The 25,502-nt window shown below is 47.2% G+C and overlaps 1 protein-coding gene across 3 annotated transcripts in view; it reads left to right on the top strand.

The window, feature by feature from the left end:
* Positions 1-25,502, top strand: part of NT5C2 (5'-nucleotidase, cytosolic II) — a 957,242-nt gene that overhangs the window by 561,090 nt on the left and 370,650 nt on the right. The window lies entirely within an intron of this gene.

The raw sequence follows: 25,502 nt of genomic DNA, 5'->3' as shown, positions 1-25,502 counted from the left end.
TGGCCTTTCTTCAGGAGACCCACCTGACAACGGCATCTGAATCTAAGTTTGGTAAGAGCTGGGGGTGCCATAGATATTTTTCTTATTCTTCTTACTCCAGGGGTGTGTGCATCTTGGTACATAGATCGGTGGGGTTCCGATTGATCAATGTGGTGAAAGATCAGGAGGGTAGGGTTTTGGTGGTGCAGGGGGTCATCCAGGGGAGATTGTATACACTAATATGTTACTATGGTCCCGACCAGGATACCACAGAGTCCCTTGACTGGGTTAAGAGGCAACTGGGGGCACTTCCCGAAGGGGAAATCATATGGGCTGGAGACTTTAATTCAGTTTTAGACACTTCCCGGGATAGGGTGGGCCACGTGGTGCGTCCGGGTAGTAGGACATCTGATAAAATTCGGGGCATGTTTCCAGTGTGGGGTATTGAAGATATTTGGAGGGTGAGACACCCTGGGGTGAGCCACTTAACACATTATTCTGCATAGCACGGCTCAGCGGCTCGATTGGACTATTCCTGGTGTCCTGGGCGGCTACGGGTCGGTCCGTGGGGGTGGGGTATTCTGGCCCGCACCCGTTCGGACCGCGCCCCTGTTCTGCTATCGATCCGTTTGGAAGGTCGCAATAGGGTGAAACCTCCATGGAGGTTTTAAGAGTGAGGTGCTTACAGATGGGGTCTTTAGAGAGGAACTAGCGAAGGCTATAGATGCATACTTTGAGGTCAATGATGGGTCGGTGTCGTCTTTAAGTGCGTGATCAGGGGTGAATGTATAGCCAAGGAGCTGGGGATTCTGAAGAAGCTGCGGAAAGATCTGGCTATACGGAGGAGGAAATACGGGTGTTACAGGAGGGGGCCCCTGTCCCGACCCAAATTCAACAGGGTACCATTAAGCGGAAACTGCAGGAGTTTCAAGCCTTGGCACAGCGGGAGGTTAAGTATATGTGGGACAAGAAGGCTCCTCGGAAATATGGTGAGGGGCAGGCCCCAGGGCGGTCGCTCGCGAGGATTACTCGACTGGGTGGTCGGGATAATAGGGTGACAGTGATTACGGATGGGAAGGGAGTTGATCATTATGAGGACGAGGGCATTGTCCGTGAGTTTGAGAAATTCTATGGCCACCTATACTCGTCACAGTTAGCGGTGGCACCGGTGGATATAGATGCTTTTCTCGATAAAGTGGGGTTGTACTGGTGCTCAGAGGAGCAGAGGGAGGGGTTGAATGGGCCAGTGACATTGGAAGAGGTGATGGACGCTATTAAATCTCTGTCGGGTGGGAAATCTCCAGACCCCGACGGCTTTACAGCCGAATTTTATAAGTGTTATGCTGAAAGGTTGGCCCCATACTTATTGTGAATGTATCAGGAGGCGGTGTGCAGGGGGCGCTTACCGGACTCACTTCGAGAGGATGTAGTGGTCGTATTGCTGAAGCCGGGGAAGCCGGAAGGGATTGCTCATCGTATCGCCCGATTTCGCTCATTAATCTTGATAATAAGATCTTGGCGAAAATTATAGCGAGACGACTGGTGCCACTGATGCCCACCTTGGTGAGGGCTGATCAGGCGGGATTTATTCCGGGTCGGTCGACCTCTTTTGGACTGCGGATGTTTGGCCTGATGTTGGCATTGCCGACAGAGCCGGTGGTGGCGGTCCTATTGGTTGCCACCAAAGCATTTGATTCTGTTGAATGGCCGTTTTTGTTCACTGTTTTGCGTAGGTTGGGCCTGGGCAGGTTCTTTATCTCCTTGGTGTCACTTCTGTATACCGACCCAGTAGCTCGGGTGAGGGTGAATGGGCGGCCCACCGGGGTACTACTGCTTGAGCGGGGGACGCCCGTTATCCCCCTTGTTATTTGCCCTGGCGATAGAACCCTGGGCGGAATGGGTTCGAGAGTTTCATTTACATCGGGGGGGTCCAGCTGCATACTCATAAGGTGGTAATATCGTTATATGCAGACGATATGGTCCTGTTCATCAGCCATCCTGAAGTTAACCTGGACCCAATTATTTCGGATCTGCAACGCTTTGGTGAGCTTTCGGGGCTGCACATAAATGCCAGTAAGTCAGTCATCTTCCCATTGACAGGTGGGGTATCCCAGTATCGGGATAGTTGGGGATTCCAGTGGGATCTACAGAGCACTCGTTATCTGGGGGTCACAGTGGCTGGGGAGGAGGGGTAGGTATATGCTGCAAATTATGTGGAGGCGCTGGACTCGGCTAGACGGGCGATGTTAGGTTGGATTTCGCTCCCACTTAATCTATACGGCAGGATCTCGGTGGTTAAAATGACTATACTCCCCACATTTTTGTATGTGTTTCAGAATGTGCATATAAGGGTATCTCAAAAATATTTTTGGGACCTCCGTTCATCAATAATGCACTTCATATGGGCGGGTAAAAAAGCTAGCGTTTCTTCGGGGAAGCTCACGGCCCCGGTTCGGGAGGGAGATCTGGCACTGCCTGATTTCGAGTTGTACTATAGGGTGGCACAGGCCAGTTATCTTAGGTACTGGTATGGAATGGCAGCGGAGCATAGACACGTGGAGATAGAAAGGTCCATCGCGTTTCCAGCGCTGCTAAGGTCGGTTATTCTGACGGCTCCGAGCCACTCCCGGGTTCCCCGGGACTTGGTTGGGCTTACGTGCTGGGCCTGGTCTTCTTTGGAGTTGACGCCCAGTGGTGGTTTGCTCTATTCACCGAAACACCCGCCATTGTTTATTCCTGGGATTCCCCTGACTAGTGAGGTGCATTATGTAGCTACGTTGAAACGGTTGGGTATCACTACATGGGGGGGAGCTGTTCCCTGATGGGAAGTTAGTCTCCGTTGATCAACTGAGGGAGAGGGGAGCCCTGTCGGCATTGGATGTGTTTCTATACTACAGGTTGAGGGTGACGTTGCAGCGGCTGTTCCCTTCCTTTCCTGAACCACCTGCAGTGGCTGGGATGCTCGATAGGGTGGTTGGGGGAGACATAGGGAGGCGGGTACTTTCTGAATTGTATGGATTGGCTCTGAGGGGTAGGCCTGGTGATGGGTTATCATAAGGGGGTTGGGGGTTGTGGGAGAGGTCCTTAGGGCAGAAAATACCTGTTGATGTCTGGGAGTACTGTTAAGCTGGTCCACTTCAAATTTCTGCATCAATGTTGTTATTCCCCGGCTCAGCTAAAGGATTATTTCCCTCAGAGGTCAGGGGCCTGTCTCAGATGCGTCCAGGAGATGGCAGGGTTTCTCCATGTGGCTTGGGAGTGTGTGGAGCTGGTGCAATTGTGGCAGCAGATGTTTGCGGTAATTGGTGATATCGCGGGGCAACGGCTTACACCGGATCCTGTATTGGCACTGTTGGGATATACGAAGCGGATACCCAAAGGGACTAGGAAATTGATAGGTCTCCTCTTAATTCTGGCAAAGCGCCGTGTGGCCATGGGGTGGGGGAAAAAGCGAAGTCCAACAATTGCGCAATGGTCAAGGGACTTATTGTATTGCAATGATATGGAGACCCGCTGGGGTGTGCTGCGGGGTACCTGTCAGGGTGACAATCAGATGTGGGCTGCGTATACATTGTACCTCCTCGGCCGACCAGGGAGGGAGAACTCAGTGTCCCCTACTACACAGGGATCCCCCGCTCAGCCTGGTCCTGAGGCGAGGTCTCCGCATATTCCCTGAAGCCGGATACAAGGGCTGAACGATGTGGACGTTGTGATGCCACCGGCTAGGAGACTGGATTGAAGGGGCCATATGCAGGACATTGGTTTTGAGACCCAGGCTGACCTTTGATTTTCTAATGCTACCTTTATGTGCGTACCAGGAGGGGAGATGAGGGGGCCAGGGGGTTATTGGTTGGATTGTTTGTGCTGTTATATGAAATGCCAATACAGAAATTCATTAAAAAAAAAAGCTGGCCCATCGTCGAGATCGGAGGCAAGAAAGTCCTTGTTGTCTACCAAGCCTTCCTCTATGTTGTCTATCCCAAAGCCGTTGACTCCGTCCACTGACAGCTTTGCCGACAGTCGCCATCGGCCACAACTAGAACTACTACGATGACTACTGCATCATCAAAAAACCTTGTTGACAGCATCTACGTCCACGGCTGGTATTCCCTCATCGACGGGAAAACGTAGTGCACCTTCTCTTCGAGTGGTTTCCGTTGCCATTGTGACGAATGTCACTGACACCCATACAGCAAGTGTCAGTTTTAACAGCTCATCCATGGCCTTCATACCCTACCCGTGGGTGGCTGTGTTGCCAGGAGGTACTATTGTATCAGATCCAAGTCTTTGACTATCTGAGGGTGGGGAGGATCCAGAGGAGGAAATCATCATGTTACTGCCTTCGTCACCACCATTGCCTGCCAGAAGGCAATCAAGTTCACTGCTGGGTTAGGCAAGCCTGATCAGATTGCCACCTTTACCTCCTCTGCATTCATCCCAGGCACAGGGCAGTTTGCCTGTAATGCAGCCAGCTCCAGTAATTAATCCACAAAGAAATGTGTCACTGGACATTTTATCTTCCTGGACCACACTGGTGGCCAACCGTCCAACAACGGCTGCCTGCACCAGCCCCGGTTCCAATGCCTCATAGGTGTCCTCTTTGTCCCTGCCCCTCCAGAATGGGTGGACACCTGCCAGTACTGCAAAGGCTGTCGGACACTGGGACCAACACTGATCCTGACCAGTTGGAAGACATGGTTGTCACGCATTTGTCCCACACGGATGAATTTGACAATGTCATCACAGGTGATGAGGAACTAAATGACATTCTGCTCAGGGACTCACCCCTGGGTGAAATGGGGGGCCTTTCACGCGCTCCTGTCCAGAACGGCCAAGATCTTCGACCTTGCCCCAGACCAGCAGCAAAAAGAGTGTGCTGTGTCAGCGCAGATAGCAGCACAGGAAATCTGTAATGTCCAGCTCACTGTTAGAAGACGTCTGGGAAGATGGCCTAGTCACCTTGGCACATTGTGCTACTGCCCCGGCTAAAACAGACCAGTTCGACAAAAAGTACCGGGTCCCAGAGCGCCCTGCCACCGCACCCAACCCACGCCAGACTCTGTTGTCTCTGCAGCAGCCAGGAAAAGTTCAGCTAACCCATTGTCTTCCTGCTCTGTCCCTCCGGACAAGGAAGGCAAACGCCTCCATGCCTTCGGCAAGAAGGTTATTGCCACTGCATCCATGACTATCAAGGCAGCAAATGCAATGGCCATACAAGCACTCTACAACCGTGAACTATGGTACAAAATGGGTTCCCTGCACCAGTCCCTTAACAAGAAACAAGAGGCCAAGGACATTTTCCATGAGGGTGAATTTGTCGGACCATGCATCACGGTCTCAGTGGACATTGCAGATACTGGATTTCGCCAGCTAGGGAATGGAGCGGTTCTGCACAGTCAGGGTTGGTTAAAGGCCACAGACTTTAGACCCGATGTCCAGTCCAGAGTCATTGATCTGCCTTTTCTGGAAAAAAGGTGGATGAGGCCCGGCAGTCCATCATTGACTCTGAAACCGCTCGCTCATTGGGCGCCCTACAGCAAAGGCGCCAGTCCTTTAGTTCTGGCAAAGGGTGCTATAGCAGGATTTCACTGAATAGCCACTCAAAATACCAGTCCTCCTCCTCTTACAAGACCTGTACTCATCAGGTACCAATACAGAAAAGTCCCAGCCCTACAGGAGTTCGCAGCAGCGCTGGCGCCGTGGCTCCTCCCAATCTAAGGGGCCAATCCGTCAAACCGAGATGACCAGCCCAGGTCCTTCCGCTTCAGCACCCCTATGGGAGGACGACTGTCAAGGTTCGTTGAAGAATGGCCAAACATCACAACCGACAAATGGGTGCTATCCCTCCTCTAGCAGGTCCACTCGCTGAAGTTCATAAACTATCTACCAGAAATTCCTCCCGCAGGCAAACCAGAAAAGTTGCGACACCTCTTGTTGCAGGAAGTTGCGAGCTCTGCAACTAAAGGGCGCAGTGGAGAATATTCCAAAGGACGAAGTGGGCACGGGCGTCTTCCCCCTCTACTTTCTGGTAAGGAAAAAATCACTGCACAGTAAGTCAGGGGGGTGGCGGCCCATACTAGATCTAAGGGTGCTCAACAAGTTCTTCAAGGCACAGATCTGCATGGTCACACTGCAGTAGGTGTTGGCCCAACTGCAACACAGATTTCTTGGCATCCCTCGACCTCGGATGCCTATTTTTACATTCCTATTCTCTGCTCACACCAGCGCTACCTATGTTTTGTGGTGGCTGGAGTGCACTATCAATTCAAGGCCCTTCCTTTCCACCTGTGGTCTGCTCTGCGGGTGTGTACCAAATGTCTGGCACCAGTGGTGGCGCACATGCGGTAGAGGGGCATCCATGTCTACCCGTATCTAGATGACTGGTTGGTGAGAGCCCCCTCCTATCTGCTGGCAGAGGCCAACACCACAACCACCATTCAGTGTCTTCAACGACTGGGTTTCTCCATCAACTTCCCCCGAGTTGTGCATGGTCCCATTGCTCAAGACTCAAACACCTGCATCTGCACTACTAGGCCCTCAGACGAAAGGGTGGCAGCTCTTCTGGAAAAGGTGCACTATCTCAGCGGCGCCCAAGTGACAACCAGTCCGCAACTACAAATCTCTGCTAGGGATGCTGTCATCATGCATCCCGTTTATCACCAACTGCCGGCTACACATCAGGCCGGTACAGGAATTCCTGGATGCCAATTGGATCCAAGCCTCAGGGTCCTGGGACAACCGCATTGCCCTAACACTGGCTTTCAGGCTGAGTGTTCGTTGGTGATCAGTGCAAGAACATCTGGTGCAGGGCGCACCCTTCAGGTTGCCGGACCATCGGGCCACCATCATGAAGGATGCTTCACTGGAGAGCTGGGGCACCCACTGTCAGGACTAACACACCAGGGGCCTTTGGTCAGAGGAAGAAAAGAGCCAGCACATCAACATGTTGGAGCTACGGGCAATCTTTTGGGCCCTGAAGTCCTTCCTTCCTTCCACTTCTGACAGGGAAGGTAGTTCGGGTTCGCACTGACAAGGCAATACCAATGTTGTATGTCCGCAAGCAGGGAGAGACGAGGTCCCTGCAGCTTTTCAGGGATGCCCAAGCTCCGTGGCACTGGGATCTACAGCACTGCATGTTTCCCCTCCCACTTCACCTACTGGGGATTCAGAACACTCTGGCGGACTACCTCATGGGGGAGTTACGCTCTTGTAACGAGTGAGAGCTACACAATAATCAGCTTCACCTGTTGTTTCAAACGTGGGGCACTCCAGAAATCTACCTTTTTGCCACCTACGACAGCAGTCACTGCAAGACCTTTGCCAGCCTCTTCCCCGATCCAGAGAGCCTGGGGGGACGCCTTTGCGTGTTTCATGGGAGGGGACATTTCTGTATACACAGGGATCGAGATTGGCTAAGCAGAAGCTAAAAGCAGCTCCTAGGTATCCAGCATTAATCAGTGACCAAGGGCTTCCAATGGGAACGAGGAGCTAGAACAAAGCATTCTGTAAAGTCTATCTTCCACATCATATGTAAACGTATTCAATATTTATAACCTATTATGCTTTAAATGTCCTATAGATGTGTCCTAATGTTCACTTCACATAGGTGTTTGTTCCGCATCAGTTGGCCTGGTGGGCCAAAAGTAACTTTTGGTAGCTGTTGGTGTCAAGCTAACCCAGGCTCTTCTAGGCTAGATGCAGGAGCTAAATAGCTCCCAACTCCCCTCACTTTCTAACCATGATGCATTTCTCCGATTCCTCTGGTGCCTTAAGTCCTATACACCTTCAGACTGTATCGTTGCTAACTGATATGAGTGCCCGAGACAGTTTTGGTACTCCGACCTCCTTCCCGCTCGCCAGCGGCTCTGATCAAGCAGCACCGGGCAACAATCGCTCCTGTCCAGGAACCAGGGGGCGGTACTGCACCATGACCTGACCTCTCTCAATCTGATGGCCTGGCTCCTGTGTTCATAGAATTCGGGGCTCTGTTCCTTTTGCAAGATTTCCAGGAGGTCCTAGCCAGAGCAAGAGCTAAGCAAGTGGCAATATTTTTAACTGTTGTGCAGGATCCATTTACTGCGATCTCAAACCATTTGGCTGGAAGATCTGCTGTCGCTAGCCCAGTCTGGCTTGACACATTTTTCCATTAAGATGCACCTGGTGGCGATCTGCAGGTACAACTGCTCAGCAGGGTGCCATCCCTGTGGTCCCATCGGTTGGTGAAGGAGTGCCTGTGGGGGCTGTTTCGATCTTTTACACCTGTCCGTCGCCCTGCTGTGGCTTGAGAGCTAAATGTGCTACTTGCAAGGCTCATGAGGCCACCCTTCTAGCCTATGCACCAAGCATCCATTAAGCACCTTTCCTGGAAAACAGCGTTCTTGGTAGCCAGCACATCGGCCAGGCGAGTGGGTGAGATCCAGGCGTTTACATCCAAACCGCCCTAATTGACGTTTCACAAGGACAAGGCTTTTAATGCGTAATAACCAAACCTTTATTATAAAGGTGCCATCCTCTTTCCATCGTAATCAGTCGGTGGTTTTGCCAGTATTTTTTGGCACACCGGCATCTCCAGCAGAGCGAACCCTGCACACGCTGGATGTTGTGCGCGACCTCAAGTTCTATGTGGCACATACAGAGTCTTTTTGTACAATGGATCAGCTGTTTCTTTCATTTGGACCTTCTGGGTCTGGGAAGGCTCTCTCCAAGTTCTCTATTTCATGGGCGCACTCCACTAGAGCAGTGGCTGCAACTACTGCTTTTCTCTCCGGAATCCCGCTGCCTGAGATCTGCCATGCAGCCAGCATGAGATCGGTGCATACATTCACCAGGTTCTATTGTAGACAGATTCCGCAGAAAAGTCTAGAGTCTGCCAATCTGTTCTGCAGAACCTTTTTGCGTGAGGTTAGTAGGTCTCCAGTGGTAAGTTATGCTGGGAGCTTGCCTCCGCCCATGTGTTTAATTAGAATACTGCTTTGTGATCTATTCACAGCATGTGAATGTATGAAAGTTCCAATACTGGAGAAGGAATATGTTACTTATCTGTAACTCCGGTTCTCCAATATTGGTATCTTTCATAGATTCACATGCAAACCTCCCGCTTATCCCGCATGGCTCGTCTTTTGGTTGTTACTGCTACTCAAGTGTGCTTACCAAAATCTGAAGATGACCGACAGGGGAGGAGCTAAGGGTGCTGTTCCTATTGGCTGTGTGGGCAGCATGACCCAAAATGACTGTAATAGAGCACAAAAGTGACAAGTTTTCAGTTTTAGTGTAAACTGCTCTGTTACTGAGGATTCCCAGCCTAACTACGGGGAATATTCACAGCATGTGAATCAATGAAAGATACCAATGCTGGAGAACCGGAGTTACAGGTAAGTAACTTATTCCTTATATCACCTTGTCTCTCCCAAGTTTCGGTACATTTTCCTGGCTGAGCCTTTTTGGCCTTCCCCTTCCACAGCATGCATGTTCAAGGCAGAGTCCTTAAATGGGGCCCAAGGCCCACCCCCTTTCTCTCCACGGGCTTGCCGTGGTGATGACGGCCTAGAAGAGCCAATGTTCATATTTGTGGAACTAGACCCATATCTACGGGGTCCACAGGTAAGTGAATCTGGGGATGCTGGTATAGCTCCCAATTAGGTCCTGGTGGTCGAAGGGGTCTGCAAGGTTCTCTGTGCATGCTCTGGTGTTCTCCGACGGCATTGTGTGGCTCCTTTTTTGTCCATGTACTGTCACTGCGTCAACTTGTTGCTCTCTCTCTGTGGCACCACATGGCTGACCGTGCTGGAGTGCTCACATGGCCTGGCTTCCCTTCTTGTTCCATTCTCCTCTCACTGCTTGGCCCTCTGAACCCTTTGCTAAGGCCTTGGGTCCCTCAAATAAACAAAATAAGACTGGAGAGACTCTCGTAAAGGCATGGCAAGAGTTTTTTGTGGTCTGCACAAATGCATTTCTGCACAAGAGGGGTGGAAGAGATGTCCGCAAGTTTAGGGGTCTCTGTGCCTCCTAAGCTTGGCTGGGAATGGCTCAATGGCTCTCACCCCCTCTTCACAGGGCCAGGGTACTGACCTGGTCACATCAAACGGCACCTATGTGGAAATACAGATTTCATCTGTATGTCTCAATGGACTTGAGAACACTATATGTGAGTTAATGGCCTTAAATAACACTGGTGAAAAAATATAAAATATATATGACCCATTAAGGTTTACATGTCTGATAGATGTGCCCTGATACTCATATTCACATTCCCAAACACCAAGAGTTAATGTCATACTGATGTGTTTAGCTGGCACTAGTTGACCTGGGATGAAAACCAATGTGGTATGACTATGTGATGATCTCTTTAGGATGAATGATAATTGCATGTTGTAATGTATGTCTAGTCGTGTCCCCTCCTGCTGGCCATGGATGCATGCTGGAAGAATGTTGGTGAGTGTTATGATTGTCGACTGAGGAGAATGTCTGATTAGTGTTTTATGCGAGTGTTCCATGTGTCTCAGTTGGGGACCTGAACTGGGGTCTACTTACCTGTATCATAGTCAAGAGTAACTGGATCTGTACACTTGCAAATATGTACAATAAAGACTCCTGGAACAATCCTGAGGCTTCACAGCTGGTCTGTGTGGTGTGAACCATTGAGCCCCACATATCAACTACAATATGTTTCTTTGATTCTATTGGATCAGTCTGCATCCTTTTGGTGGACTATTACATCTTGATCCAAATGCTGCAATGATTTACCAGGGAAGGCCACAAAATTGTAGACCGGTTTAAAATACTCTGTAGAAAACCCGGCAAGCTAAGATTTGGCATTTTATTCCTTTAGACTGACAGATCTCTGCTGTATACATCAAGGATCTCTCCTTTCGATCCAGCTTATTCAGTCCCTATATGATTGCATTCTTAAATATCATTAAGATTATGGGATCAATGTGTTTGCCCACTGTGGAGCCACGCAATAATACTTCATGATAGACCCAGCTGCAAACCAGTGCGATAGTGTTACTGGGTGTTTTTACAAGACCAATGATTGTATGGAACAGAGACATTTAGTTAAAGAGCTGTAAAATGGTGGATGTGATGTTCCAATTCCTTAGAGAAACCTGTAAGGACAGTTGTCCGTCCATATATAAGAGGATATCTAGTGGATCTGGACTAAGCCCAAGAGATCTAGAGTTTGGTTAAAAGACAATAACTCCCAAAGTGTGTCTACTGTAACACCACTTGTAGAGGAGCTTTTTACAATATACATACATACATTATGGAACATCTTCCATCATCTTCCCTGCTGCACTCCTATGAGGATTATGTCCTTGTGGCAAGAGCCTCTACTAGCTGAAGGCACTCCTTGGATCCCATTGGGGAGTCTGTTTAGGTCAGATTACCATGACTGGACTGGCATACCAAATGCCTGTACGATCTTGCCCCAGAGGGGGTAGGGGGAAGTAGTTCTTCATACTCTCCAAAGACTGCTACGTATGGTGACCAACCATCCCGTATTTAGCGGGTATATCCTGTATTGATGGGTTTTGTCCCTCTTACCGCACATGCCCTCTGCGGGATCAGGAAAAGTCGTGACTTTGCTTCTGCACCAGCCAGATAAAAGCCTTTTCATCTATCCTTACACTTTCGTGTGAAAGTTGGAGCTCAGGGTAACAGAGCGGCTCTCCCAAGGATCTGTGCTGCATCTAAACATATTGTTCTTTCTCAACCCTATTACAATTGACGTAAATAGACATTGAGAGGGAGGGCGCTATTAGCAGGGACTTGTGTCCCTTAAGAAATGTGAATGGGGTGATGAGACATGGGAAAGGTGCATAAAGCAGCATGCTGTGTGAAATGAGTATGGTTTTAAAACCCATGTTGGATTGTTTTGGCTTACATTAATTTGCCTAGTTCTACTGTAGAGGAGCAGCCGGTTGCCTCTGCAGGAAGTCCCGCCCCCCTACCTATATGCTGGGAGCATGAAATTTTGCCATGTGTGACACCAGCAGTTGTGACAATTCTGCGTCGAGTCTTTGCGAAAAGGTACCCACCAAGAAAACCGTACCCGATGTATCCTCGAAGAGATGACAATCTCTTGGAAGATGTCCCTGAAGGAATATGAAGATGAGAGAAGAAGTTACTGATTATTACTGATACGTTTAGAGAAGACACAACAGACGATGAAGTAGTATTCTTTGTGAGCATTACATACTGGGTAAGAATAGAAAAGAGGGAAATCCCACAGCGAAAAAAAGGTGGCCAGTGTCCTATGCACTACAGGCCCATATGACGGGGGGATTATTAAAGCAAATAGGGGAAGTTAAAATAAAGCTGAAGCCTGGAGCAATTTTGCCTCAAGCAAAACAGTATCCCATGTCTCGAGAGGCTGATGGGGGTATATTCAAGACTATTACAGCACTGATGAAACAAGGGATTCTGGTACCGTCGGAATCATTGTGTAGCACTGCAGTGTATCCTGTGAAAAAAATCAAAGGGAGGGTCGTGGAGATTCATACAGGACATGAGGCCAATTAACCAGATTGTACAGGCAGAGTTTTCTTTAGTTCCTAACACGGCGATGATACTATGCAGTATCCCAGTGGAAGCATGATATCTCAGTGATTGATTTGAAAAATGCATTTTTCTCAATCCTGTTGGAAAAGGACTCCCAAGACTTGGCTTCATTTACGTTTCACCAAACTTGTCTGAAACACACTAGTCTCTATCGATCTTTAACAGGGTCCTCCAGATGGACCTAGACCATGTCGATTTGAAAAGTGCCGTGATACAATATGTAGATGACATTTTTTTAATTTGTAGTACTACAGAAGATGAGTGCAGGCAGGATTCGATTCAGTTAGTGACTATATTAGCAGACAGAGGATACAAGGTAACAAAGGAAAAGCTACAATATTGTCGGGCGGAGGTGTACATAGAACAGTTGATTTTGCATGAGGGAAAAAAGGTGACACGTGACCGAGCTGAGGCAATCCTGAAAAACCACACACAGTGAAACAGATGCATCCATTTTTGGGACTAAGTAATTAAGCCTGGGTGTTGAACTACAATTCGTACACAAGACCTCTCTCTTTTGCAGGCTTTAAAGAAAGCTCAGGTGAATAAGGTTAAAATAGAGTGGACTGAGGAGATGGAGAAAGAGTTTGAGGAATTGAAGAAAGTGATTTGCACAGCTCCCCTTTTAGGAATTCCCAATTATGCTGAGGAGTTTTTCCTGTTTTCACACGCAAATGGGACAATCATGACCGCAGTATGATAGAAATTAAGCCTCCTTCCCAATCAGGAACACCACAAGGTATGTAGTTTACATGTAGGTTTATTTCTCTTAGTCCTTAAGTAGAGAAAGCACTGGGACATCCATCTAGCCCAGCACCTCAGGTCCAACTGACACCAGTAGAACCCTGCACACCAGACATACATCAACATTCCACCTGGAGCCCCAGTAACATCACCACACCAACACTCCACCTAGAATGTTAGTGACATCACCACCATCACAACACTCATAGCCATAATCAAGCCAGCACAGATTATGACATATGCCCCTCTCTTCAACCAACACAACACTCATAGCCACAATCAAGCCCAGCACAGATTATGACATATGCCCCTCTCTTCAACAACACAACACTAGACCCATGGTAGAGACCCATCACAAGTGCAATATCACCAGAAATGTTACAGCTCAGAAACCATTTTCTACTCCCCCTGAGCCAACCGCTACAACCCCAACATCTAACGAAGATCTTAAATGGAAAATACAAAAATAAATAACTCAAGCACAAGCTATCCCCCGAACCTGAACCCACTCAGCTACAAACCCGCTGAATGAAACACAACAATGGAAGAACCAAAAATAAGTCCTTCACCGTGGAGACCCTTTGCATCGCAACCAAAACTAACCCACTAACCATCTAATCCCAGCACAGACATGTGGCCACCATGTCTGTGCCCAACACCAAATAACTCCAACCAAAACTATGATCCTACCACTGAATTCCAAAACAACACAACACTGTCCCCATAACTTACTCAAAGAGCACCGTACCACCCTTAAAAACCCAGACAGCAGCTCACTGCCCACTAGACAGCACCTCACTGCCCCCTTAAAATGACCCAGACAGCACCTCACTGCCCTTAAAACCCAGACAGCACCTCACCGCCCGCTAGAGAGCACCTCACTGCCCCCTTAATATGACCCAGACAGCACCTCACCTCCCGCTAGAGAGCACCTCACTGCCCCTAAAACATGACCAGACAGCACCTCACTGCCCCTAGAACATGACCAGACAGCACCTCACTGCCCCTAAAAACACTGGCATCATCCACACACAACCAGGGGACTTGCCCCTACGAACACGACAAACAAAACACTGCAGGACAACATGTAAAACCACACAGTAAGCGATAACCAGATCAAGTCCATGGCGCTAATGTCCCTGCGCCAAACCCCAACATGTCCCTGAAATGCAAAACACAAAATGAATGGCAAGTAATTGTAAATGCAAAAAATGGATGCAAGTGACATGGCGCTAAAGTCCCTGCGCCATACCCCCACCCACATGTCCACTTCAGCCAACCTGCAAAGCAAACATTGCATAAACAAACATTCAAATGTCCCATGGACCCCACACCCACAAGTCCATACTGAAAACCCAAGGACATGTCCTAACAGCAGGCCACATACATAAACACAACAATATTATATAAACATAACGGGCCTTAAACAAGTAACATTGACCCAGGACCAAACCCAAATAAGTACTAACCCAGAGGCCACAACATGAGCAGCAACAGCATGACCGGCCTCACCCAACGCCTACCTCAGATTAGTCTTCCGATCCAATGAGTCCTTCACTTTGTGTGCATCCCCAGGAATCTGGATCCAACTCTCTCCAGTGTAATCCCAAAATACAGCATTTGTGTCCAAATCCGCCATCCCCAAGAGAGACCGCACAGTAAAATAAACAAATTTCTCTAAGCCCCACTGACAGTGCGTCGTTCAAAAAGCACTCCTCAGCATTACACACTTCCTGGAATTGCTCCGCCTCGTCACCGTAGACCAATAGGACCCTGCATTTCCGTTGCACGCAACCGCCACATCCAACGTTGCGTTCCAAAGGAACGTTGCGCTCCAGCTGGACCGACTGGAACACCAGTCCTCTTCCTACTGATGTCGGCCCACCACCTGCCAACGTCACCATATCGGCACCCGGCATCCTGCCAGAAGGGTCACCCACGGGCACCGAAAAGTGGCCCATTGTGCCGTCCCTGCGCTGCTGCGCAGCCCAGCACACAGCACGCTCCACAGCCTCCAACACCAGCGCTGCAGGCATGGACAATTCCACTCGCTCATGAGGCCCAACATCCATTATTTCAGCAAAGGAAACCATCCCGCAGAACGCTTTGTCCGGCGGCCTCTCTGCTCCTCCCAACGGCGGAACCACTCGCATCAATACGGCGCCGCCCGGCTACCGCAACTGGGACTCCCCCAGCGTCCACCATGCCCCTAGGACACACCGAGGCCACTTCAGCGACCGCCGCTGTCACCCCGCACAGCATCTCCGGCTCACCTGCAGAGCGCCCACCAGCAATTGAGCGTCCACCAGCCATGTCAGCCAGCTTCACTGGGCACTACGCAGGCTGACCTCCAGCCAAAACAAAGCTGGCAATCTATGGACCTCTGACAATCCGCCGATCCGGAGCCAAGATGACCTCAGCCAACACTTTTGGCCCCCTGGAAACCGGGCTCTCGGGACCAAACCCGGAATTTGGCACCCAGCCTGCGGAATGCCTCTGCTGGACCCGGACACCGACCTGGACCACCACTGCACCACCCGGCCTGCAGCCTCCTCCTGATTGATGGATGTCACCCTGGAAGGCAGCGCCTCTCACCAGCTGCCCCTTCCCAGCAGCACCGGAACCATCCTTGTCGCCAGTGATATAAACTAAGCCTCCTTCCCAATCAGGAACACCAGAAGGTATGTAGTTTACGTGTAGGTTTATTTCTCTTAGTTCTTAAGTAGAGAAAGCACTGGAACATCCATCTAGCCCAGCACCTCTGGTCCAACTGACACCAGTAGAACCCTGCACACCAAACATACATCAACATTCCACCTAGAGCCCCAGTGACATCACCACACCAATAGTCCACCTTGAATGTTAGTGACATCACCACCATCACAACACTCATAGCCATAATCAAGCCAGCACAGATTATGACACAGTACGTACACAGAGGACTACATTGTGGTACAAGCCACTAGCGTATTACAGTGGGATTTTAGACCAAGTAATGAAAGGACACTTTCCTTTCAAACAGTTGTTGGCAGCCGCCGTGTTCTCAATTGAGAAATCTTTATTATGTTATGGGCTGCTCTGACTCTCTTCGTGGAGCATGCTCTGTGTATGCCATTTTAGAGAAACCGAAAGGGACATTGACATCTCAGAGAGCCGCAGCCTATGAAGTAAGGATTTTGAACACAGCAATCAAAATTGTCGATGTAAAATAGTGAATCCTGACACGTTTATAGCTGAGCCAGTGACAGAGGGTGACAATGTACATGATTGTGCCAAATTATGTTGAATTGTATGCCTTGCATAAAAGAAAACGCTTTGCCAGGAGGGGAAATTCTTTTTATTGATGGTTCTTTGAACATTGATCAAACTAGTGGAGAAAGGCATTCATGTGCAGTTGTAATAAGACATCGACTGAATGGGGAATTTAAAGTGGTAGCAAGTGCCAGACTACTGTCTCAATTTTCGGTGCAATCGGCAGAATTGGTAGCGCTTATTGGTACGCTCGAGAATCACGAAGGGCAGGAAGTGACTGTGCACAGTGACTCTGCCTACGTGATGTCAACCGTACATGCAGGGTTAGCGCATTGGAAAAGGAGGGGCTGCCTCTGTGTGGACGGCACTCCAGTGCAGCACACATCTTTATTGGACAGGCTTATTAAAGCACGACAACTCCCAGTAGCCATAGCGGTCATTAAATGCACTGCTTACGCAAAGCAAACAGATTTTATTTCTTGTGGGAATAAAACCACAGAAGCCCAGATATCTCAAGCTGTGTCACTCCAAATGTCAAAGAGAAAGTAGTCATGATTATGGTAATACAAGAATTAAGAATTGCCAAAGACCCAACTAATGGAGATTCAAGAGAGTGCACCGCAAGATGAGCAGGAGTTCTGGAAAAGGGGTGTTCTTTACCCCCCACAGAAGCATTATGGCGACAGGATAGCACTGTTAAAAATAGCGCTTGAACAGCTGCATTATCCTGTGCATGTAACTGGGGAAAGTCTTGCTGCAACACTTGCAGAAGAAAGGTTTGTTCCAATTTTGTTAGAACATGTTGCATTCTTCGTAGTGATTTGCAACATTTGTCAAATGCTTACAGCTGGGCATACACTGAGAACGATTAGAGGAGTAATCCCTTTGACCTCATGGTTTTTTCAGCATTTACATCTGGACTATGTCAATATGCTACAAGTATATAACGGATATAGGTAACCTGATAGTGGTGGTGTGCCCCATCTCTAGGTGGATCGAGGCAGGTCCATGCACACACCCTGACACCGATTGCTTATTAGTACCCAAATTATTTGTTGGAGATACTATTTTGATAAAAAGGTTACTCGTAAGTGGCAGAAGCCACGCTTTAACAGTCTCTTTGTTGTTGAAAATATAACCCCCTCAGCAGTAAAAGTCCAAGGCAGGTGAGCTTGGCTCCATTTGAAAGTCGTAAAAAACTGTACCGCGGCGAGACGGCCCCTCCAACTCCCTCTCCTATGACTGCCACTCCAGAAGCAAGACCAGAAGAAGAATTTCAGCGTGTGCAGACTCGATCGATGACCAAGAAGAAGGACGATGAACCAACTAGCTGTTAAATGCAGAGTTTGCATTTGGACTGTGACTCGAGTGGACACTCTTTGTAGATATTGTAGCAGGAGTGCAAACCTTCAACGGTAGTCAGAGGAGTCTTTTGAAAATGATCTTCAGAGAAATATTGATGTATCACAAATATCCCTACGACAGCATCTAGTTAAGAACTGAAAACGAGAACAATATTCTGATTCATCACCACCTATCTATTTGGCTAGTCCTATGGTCGTAACTGACAGGGATGTGCACCGGATTGTGTTAGCTGTTTTTGTATTTATTCTTCAAACTTATCCTGCTCTGGTCAGAAGAAAGTTTGATATTCACACTTTTTTACAGGATGGTCAAAATGGCCCTGTGATTAGGAGGTTATTAGCAATTATTGAACATATATTGAAACACCAGAAGTAAAAAAGTGTTTTCTTTTTCCTTACATAATCACAGTAGAAATGAGGAATAATAAGGTGAACATGATTTTAGGGAATGAGAAAGCCAAACCAATACCAGAATGTCACAAATGGTGGGTGCTAATATGTTGGTTTGTGATGTATGCATGTACCACTATGCTTTGTGTATTTCTGTTTCTTCTGGTTCATATTCTTTATTTCGTTGTTCCAAAAAAGGCAGATATCCCTTTTGATCCTCCCCACTGTGGGAACTGCTGTTGATTTACCTATTACCGATGAGACAAGACCCTTTATTATAACATCTAGGAGCAGAGCTGCTTTAGAGTTGTTCCGAATGGACGCAAACCTTCTGTTGGGGAGAAACAAGAGAAATGCAAAGAAGATAATGAGGGGATAATGCCTATCTAGAAAACACAGCACATGTGGGTAATAACATGTGGTATCAGCAAATGAAAAGAGTGGGAGAGAGAACATCTAAAGAGTGTTGCTATGTGTGTTTCCTAATACCTTATGCTTTAGAAACTTCGAAAATATTTATAAACACAGAAGTATCAGTAAAAAAAAGCCCATTGCCTGACACATCTCGCACTCTACCTGACAAGAGGACAGTACCAAGGAAGAATAGCTTCCTTGGTGTGGATGAATGAAGTGATATCCTAAACATTGGAGAATTTCTGACGGTAGATGCTCATTTAAGGAGAAGATTACTTGAATTTCTCAATCGAACCAGAAGAGAGAATTACTTCTCAGCTATATCGATAGAAGCCTTTGATACTATCCCATATGAGCACAGGTTGCTCAGCAAGACTGCCTCAATATTTACGGTTATCTTTATGCCTGGCATCCAGACGATGGCCAACGCCAAATGGTTGCAGATTACCAGATGGGAGCTCCTGCAGACGATCAACACCACCATAAAGGGATTCAATGCTGTCTGAGAAGAACTGAGGGCTGTAAGACTGATGGTGCAGCAGAACAGATATGTCCTTGACATGATCACAGGAAAGGATGGAGGAGTTTGCACCAAAATCGAACCATCATTTTGCACGTTCATACCTTCTCACGATGACTAGAATGAGACCTTGACAGCGAAGCCATAACATTGTTGACAAACCTGCACAACAAAATGGAAGATGACACAGATGATATCAGACAATGGGTGGTTCGCATCCATTGTCTCATGGGTTCCACAGTGGATGGTGAACATCTTTACGCATCTTGGAGTGATACTAGTGATGGTGATGTTTGGATTCTTTGTGATGAGAATAATAATTGCAAAGTGCAAAAGGACAGCCAAGAAGGCAGTAGGAATGAAAATAATGATGGCGAATCAGGGTTAAGACCAAGGAGTTGACAGATGAAGATATCAGAAAATACATAGAGGCCAGTATCGTAGCACCTGAGGGAACCAGGTTTTGGTACCCAAAGAATCGCAAGAAGTGCGTGGGACAATGGGTTTATTGTAATCCGTCTGGACATTACAGCTGCATGACTTGGAGTGTGGGTGAACACTTAAAATCAGCCGGATCCCTGAAAGGAGTGATGAAGCTCTGGACCCCGAAGAAGCTTTTTTTCAAAAGAAGAAATCAGAATGTGGAGGACAATGAAGATGTGGTCGATGACTCGACCAGAGGGTGGAGTGTAGAGGAGCAGCCGGATGCCTCTGCAGTAAGTCCAGCCCCCTACTACCTGTATTCTGGGAGCCTGAAGTTGTGCCATGTGTGACACCAGCAGTTGTGACAATTCCACGTCGAGTCTTCGAGAAAAGGTACCCACTAAGAAAACTGTACCTGATGTATCCTCGAAGAGATGAGTCTCTTGGAAGAGGTCCCTGAAAGAATATGAATATGAGAGAAGGAAAAGTTGGTGACGTCACAAGAAGTGAGCGTGACATACTTAGAAGACTAGCTGAAGAAGAGAATGTATGGACCTTATAGAAACTGATGACGTAAATAATTAAGTAAACTTTCATGTGCGAAATGAAGATTGCACGTGTGTGATGCATTCAATAAAATGTAACCAGTTCAATAACGGTACAGAGGCAGCAACGCAAGTAGACTTAGTAATCGTAGAAGCTGGCTATACGTAGTGAATAGGCTCCAAACAAAGCTGCCATTATATAGAAGCTGGACATTGGTGTCACAATTTTAGTAAGTTCAAACCCATGAAGAGAGGGGCTGAAAGCTGTCTGGCAGCAAATAATTAATTAGGAGCATAGAAGAATCGAGATCATGACTGGAAGGGCTGTCTGGCCTGAAGTCAATACTGTAGGCAGCCAAGAACTGGTTATTTATTGTCAAAGGCAGAGAACGTGAGAAGCTGGATCATCTCTTATTGAGGTGCAAAGAAAGAACACCATGAGTGCCAAATTCTATTAATTTAAGACAATGAAATGCTGCAAAATGGGCCCAAATGCGGTCTCCTGCCACGTAAGCCCAGGATGAAAATAGAGTTGGGCACGCAGTCCCAGAACTATGATAAGCATGTGCCCATACTCCCTTTTACTCCCAAGAGAAGAGAGTCCATTGCAAGGCCAAGTTCAAAGACAGCCGTCATGGCAGAAGGCATGGGTGCTGAGAGATATTGAGCTAATTGGGTGTGGAGGTGAAGGCAAGTTCACCCCCTGGCACCCTTGGGTATGAGCTTATGTGCTGCTAGCGAACCGAATGTTCCAGACATGGTATGAGCTTGCCAGCCAATTGTAGAGGAACATATAATGAAGAGCCTTCTAGTTTGAGAACCAATGATGTACCTTGTCTCTAATAGCTGTTGAGGATGACTTGCACTAGGGGTGGGCATGAGTTGGCCATCTGACTGTAGAGATCCAATCATAACCCAGTCCCTTATAGAAAGTATACTTGGATGTTCCCCATAGTCCTATCACAATCCCACGTAGATCTCTTATCTGCTACGTAGTATGACATCATATATGATGAATATTTGCTATATAACTATATTTTCATGTGATTTGCGATGAGAGCATGATTGAATGTCCGTTGTAACTCCCTGTTTTAGACAATTGATAATAAAACCGCAAAAAGGACTTTGCCGTCTTCCTGAGTGGTTTAATTATTTGGAGTATAGATTTATTCTGTTTTCCATTCCAACTGAATGACACGCTACCCTCCAGGGCCTTATGTTCACTACTGTGACCTTTACTGCAGGATGTGGAAAATAAAACTAAAACCATACTAATTTGATCAACGTATTTCTATGACAATTTAGATGGGTAACTTTATTATGTTGTTTGCATTTTTTTCAATGCATTTCTATAAACTAAGCCTTAATATTTATATCAACTAAACCTGGGAAGATATGTGTTCAAGTGCTTACATTACCCACCATTCGTTTTCACCGCCTAACCAAATTGTGAGATCCTGGGCACGTCATTTACTCACTGTGTCTGTGGAGTGCCCTGCAAGTGATTCAGTTCATAGCTTATGTTATTATATTCGATTGTTGTATGCCATTATAAAAACAAATCCCCACTCCTGGTTTAATGATTATAGAGTTGCTTCATATTTAAGTTCCATTCATGTATTTCACAACAGTTATTCACTCAATTTGCTTATGCCAACTTCTTGTAATTCGTGCAGTTTCTAGCCAATTTAATGCCCAGGGCAAAACACTCGAATGTGCCCCACCCTCCAACACAGAGCACAGGTCACTCCCGACCTACACCTCTTTGTGGATTGACACAATCATTCCTTATGTCCAACCAATGCAATTTAAAAAAGTGTTCTGCATTACAATACAGCAACGACTGCAGCTATACAAGTATCAATTGGGCTCAGTCTTCCTGACTTGTGATTTGTTTGCTCAGGTCTACAATGCAATGCACATAGATAACACTAACTACCTCTGTATGCAAATTGTTATGTCCTCACCTAATAGGGCTTGAGGCCCTTGTAGATTGGCCCTAGCCCCCCTGGATTATAGACCAGGCAGATAATCTGGCGCACGCTCTGGCAAGGCCTGCTGGCTCAGAGTGTGGTAAATGGGTAGGCACCAACCTTGGGAGGCCCTCAGGTGGTGCATTGGGCCGCCTGGTGGCAGCAACAACACAGGACCAAGAAACCACGCTCACACTTACTGCTAGTCTGGTCACTAATTTCATACTCTTTTTTTTTCTTCTTCTTGCTGATGGATTTCATCCATCAGCTGTGATTATTGGATTCCGAGGTTTAAGCCTCATTAGGCCATCATCTCGGGTTGAGTATGTAGTCGTGGGTTAGGATTCTTCATGATCTGTGTGGACTTGTCACAGTAGGGTTGGTTTCACAGGGTCTTCGCTGTGATGGGCTGAAAGGGTTTGCAGTGGTGGCAGAGTCTTCCGATCAGAGGCTTCGTATCCAGTCCTTGACAGAGGTTCTTGCTCAGTTTTGCTAGCTGTTCATCCAACATCTCAGTGTCCATTTCTCTGTGAAGGTCGGCTGTCCTTGTGAAGAGTGGAGCTCCAGCTGCTATCCGCAGGGCCTTGTTCTGGACTGTCTGAAGACTCTTCCGGTGTTACTCATGGCAGGTCATCCATGCTGGGGGAGCCATATGTCGGGGTATCTAAGCTCATGTGCTTAAGCCATGCCCATTTATGGACGTGATGACGTTTCCTTCAACATGTGAATGTGTGGTGGTGGGCACACAGCGCTCCTCCTGCACGTATGCCACTGTGGGACCACACGCACACGCCAGCACTGTGATTCCACCAAATATGGATGGGCACGTATTTGTGTTTCATTTAACAGAAAAACAATCCAGAAGCCCCCTGTGTGCACATTGTCACAGGCACATACACCAGCAGCGACCTTTCAGTTTGGAAGTGAGCTGGAAAAAAGGAACAAAAGCTTAAAATGCATAAAGAGGGATGTAGTCACTCACTGAATTTTCTATCCTCTTTCGTTTGCAGTGTAGTAGTGTCCGCAATTAAAGCGTTTACATGTCATCTTACTGGACAACGAATACTCTTGCTATGTACATTCTTTCCATCTGTCCTCTCCCAGCCCTGGCCAAAAGGTACTCTGGCCGATATGCCTGAATCTTGGTGCCTTACACGGATGCTCCAGATGTGACGAAAAAGTGATATTCTATTAAACTCGTTTTGTTATGGCAATAAGAACACTTGAAAATAAAGTTCATGGGTTAAAACGTGTTCTGTGTGGCGTTTTAATTTTCTTGAAAGACGGTGTAGATTTCGGCAGCTAACTGATGTTTTGTGTGTGCTGTCAGAATAAAAATGCCTCGTGCCTCCTGTGAAACAATGGTTGCTTAAATTGGCCAGTACTTAAGCATTAAACCCTGCGGGGTAGGGGCTTTACTGGGCCAGGTCATGCCCGTGCCAGTTAGAAGCCCGATCGAGGTGAGGGCTGACAGCACAGCCTGCCCATGCAACTGGAACCTGTAGTTGATATACAGACCAACCGCGTAAAAGCGAACCTTTTCCCCAGAGGCGGAGTGGTAAATGGCAGCTGTCTGCATGGACCCCTTCCTGCTCACCCCCTCCCAAATTCTGCTTCTCGGAAAAGATGAAATCGCAGAATCCATTATAATACTTCTCTTGAATTCAAAGTATCATCGCCTGGCATGACGTGATTGAATCCCGGATTTGTAGCTCGATACCTCGAGACGTCCGCCTTTTTGTGTTTTATGCAAGATATTGGACTGCTCTGAAGATACTAAGGTTTTGATGGTTCAGGGTTAGAATTGTTGGGAGCTATTTAGCTGCCACTTCTAGCAGAGGAGAGCCTGCTTAGCTTGAAACAAACTGCTTCCAGGAGCTATTATTTATTGTCTGCCCTGACCAACTGATACCTTACAAACATATGTGACATAACCTTCCACTATTTGACAATGTTAATGAAGAAGAATTGGGACCCATGCAGCGGCACATATAAACAATGATCCATTGTTCCAGGGACATTTTTTTGAGGTTCAGACTTAATTTACTTCCTACTCTGGAAATTCAATCAGCTAGAGATTTAATTCAATCTGGTAATTGTTGTATGAAATGTGATGCTAATGAATGTCAAACATTAAAACATCTGATGATTAAGTGCACTGGCACAAGGGAGCTGAGAATTCTGAGACTGAAAAGGTTTGTACACGATATCAGCTGGCTAGACAGGAGGGATTTTGGTTTAGAGCCTCTTCTGGGGTTGAAACCTTTTTAACAGCTGAAATGGTAAGATTGCTGAGAGATTTAAAGTTAGACAATTATCAAGAAAGTGAACTTAGATGGTAGTTGTAATTTTAATAGTATTTTAGTTTACATTTTTTTTTCTCTGATATGTGTTGAAGTGTATGTAGATGAAATATGTATTGTTTTTTCTTATTGTTAAATGTTTTGTATGTAAGGAAAAGTGTAAAAAGTCATACATTTTGGCTAAAGCACAATAAATATATTTTTAAAACAATGATCCATACATAATGGGCAAAAAGTGTGCCTCTCCTGTGGAAGTTAATTTGTGGTGTGCTTTAGACTGGTTCCCCAGTGGTAGCTCCTCCCTACCGGTTGATGCCTGACACCCAGGAGCTGCTTTTAGCTCCTGCTCAGTGATTGGCGAGACAGCATCAGCATTGACCGCGATTTTTCTGGCTCTAACCAACACATGGCTGTTCTCAAAACTTAGTGCAGGTATCTTAAGAACTAAACACATGATGTTACTAAGCAGGACGCTTTCTGCTCTTACTTTGCAGACTCTTCCAAATGACTTGCGTGTGCTCCCTTATGGGTCAGGCCTGATTAATTATTGTGCTCCGAAAGAGATTTAGTTCTGACAGGCAGGAAGCGGCTTGAACATTTAAGTAACACACCATCATGCACATAAGCAACTAGCTATGACGTCTGATGCATGCATTCCTCCTTACTATATATTATGCCTACGTTACACAATTCTGCAGTGGTAAATTGGCGTATTTAGGTATTTGCACAACAGTGCATGAAATTCTTTATTACTTGTAGGAAAAAAGCGCCATGGGCATGCTGCATGGGCAGCGGTTTTTGGCGCAGCAGAATGTTTGAAAAGTGCACACGTGAATAATAAGACGGACTGTGGGGCTGCCCTTACCTCCTACTACCCACCAGTACCACCCTCCTGATCTAAGTTCAGGAAGGAGCTCAAGTCCCTGCTTTTCACCGAATGGCTCCTCCCCAACATCTAGGGCCACACACCCTCCACTCTACCTAAGACTGGGGTATCTGTTCCCCAGTTTCCTCCCCTAGTTCCCCACCTTCTC

This window comes from Ambystoma mexicanum, chromosome 8 (genome assembly GCF_040938575.1).
Source record: "Ambystoma mexicanum isolate Mex_15411 chromosome 8, UKY_AmexF1_1, whole genome shotgun sequence".
Lineage (NCBI taxonomy): Eukaryota > Metazoa > Chordata > Amphibia > Caudata > Ambystomatidae > Ambystoma > Ambystoma mexicanum.
This window is presented reverse-complemented; position numbering and strand designations above follow the sequence as displayed.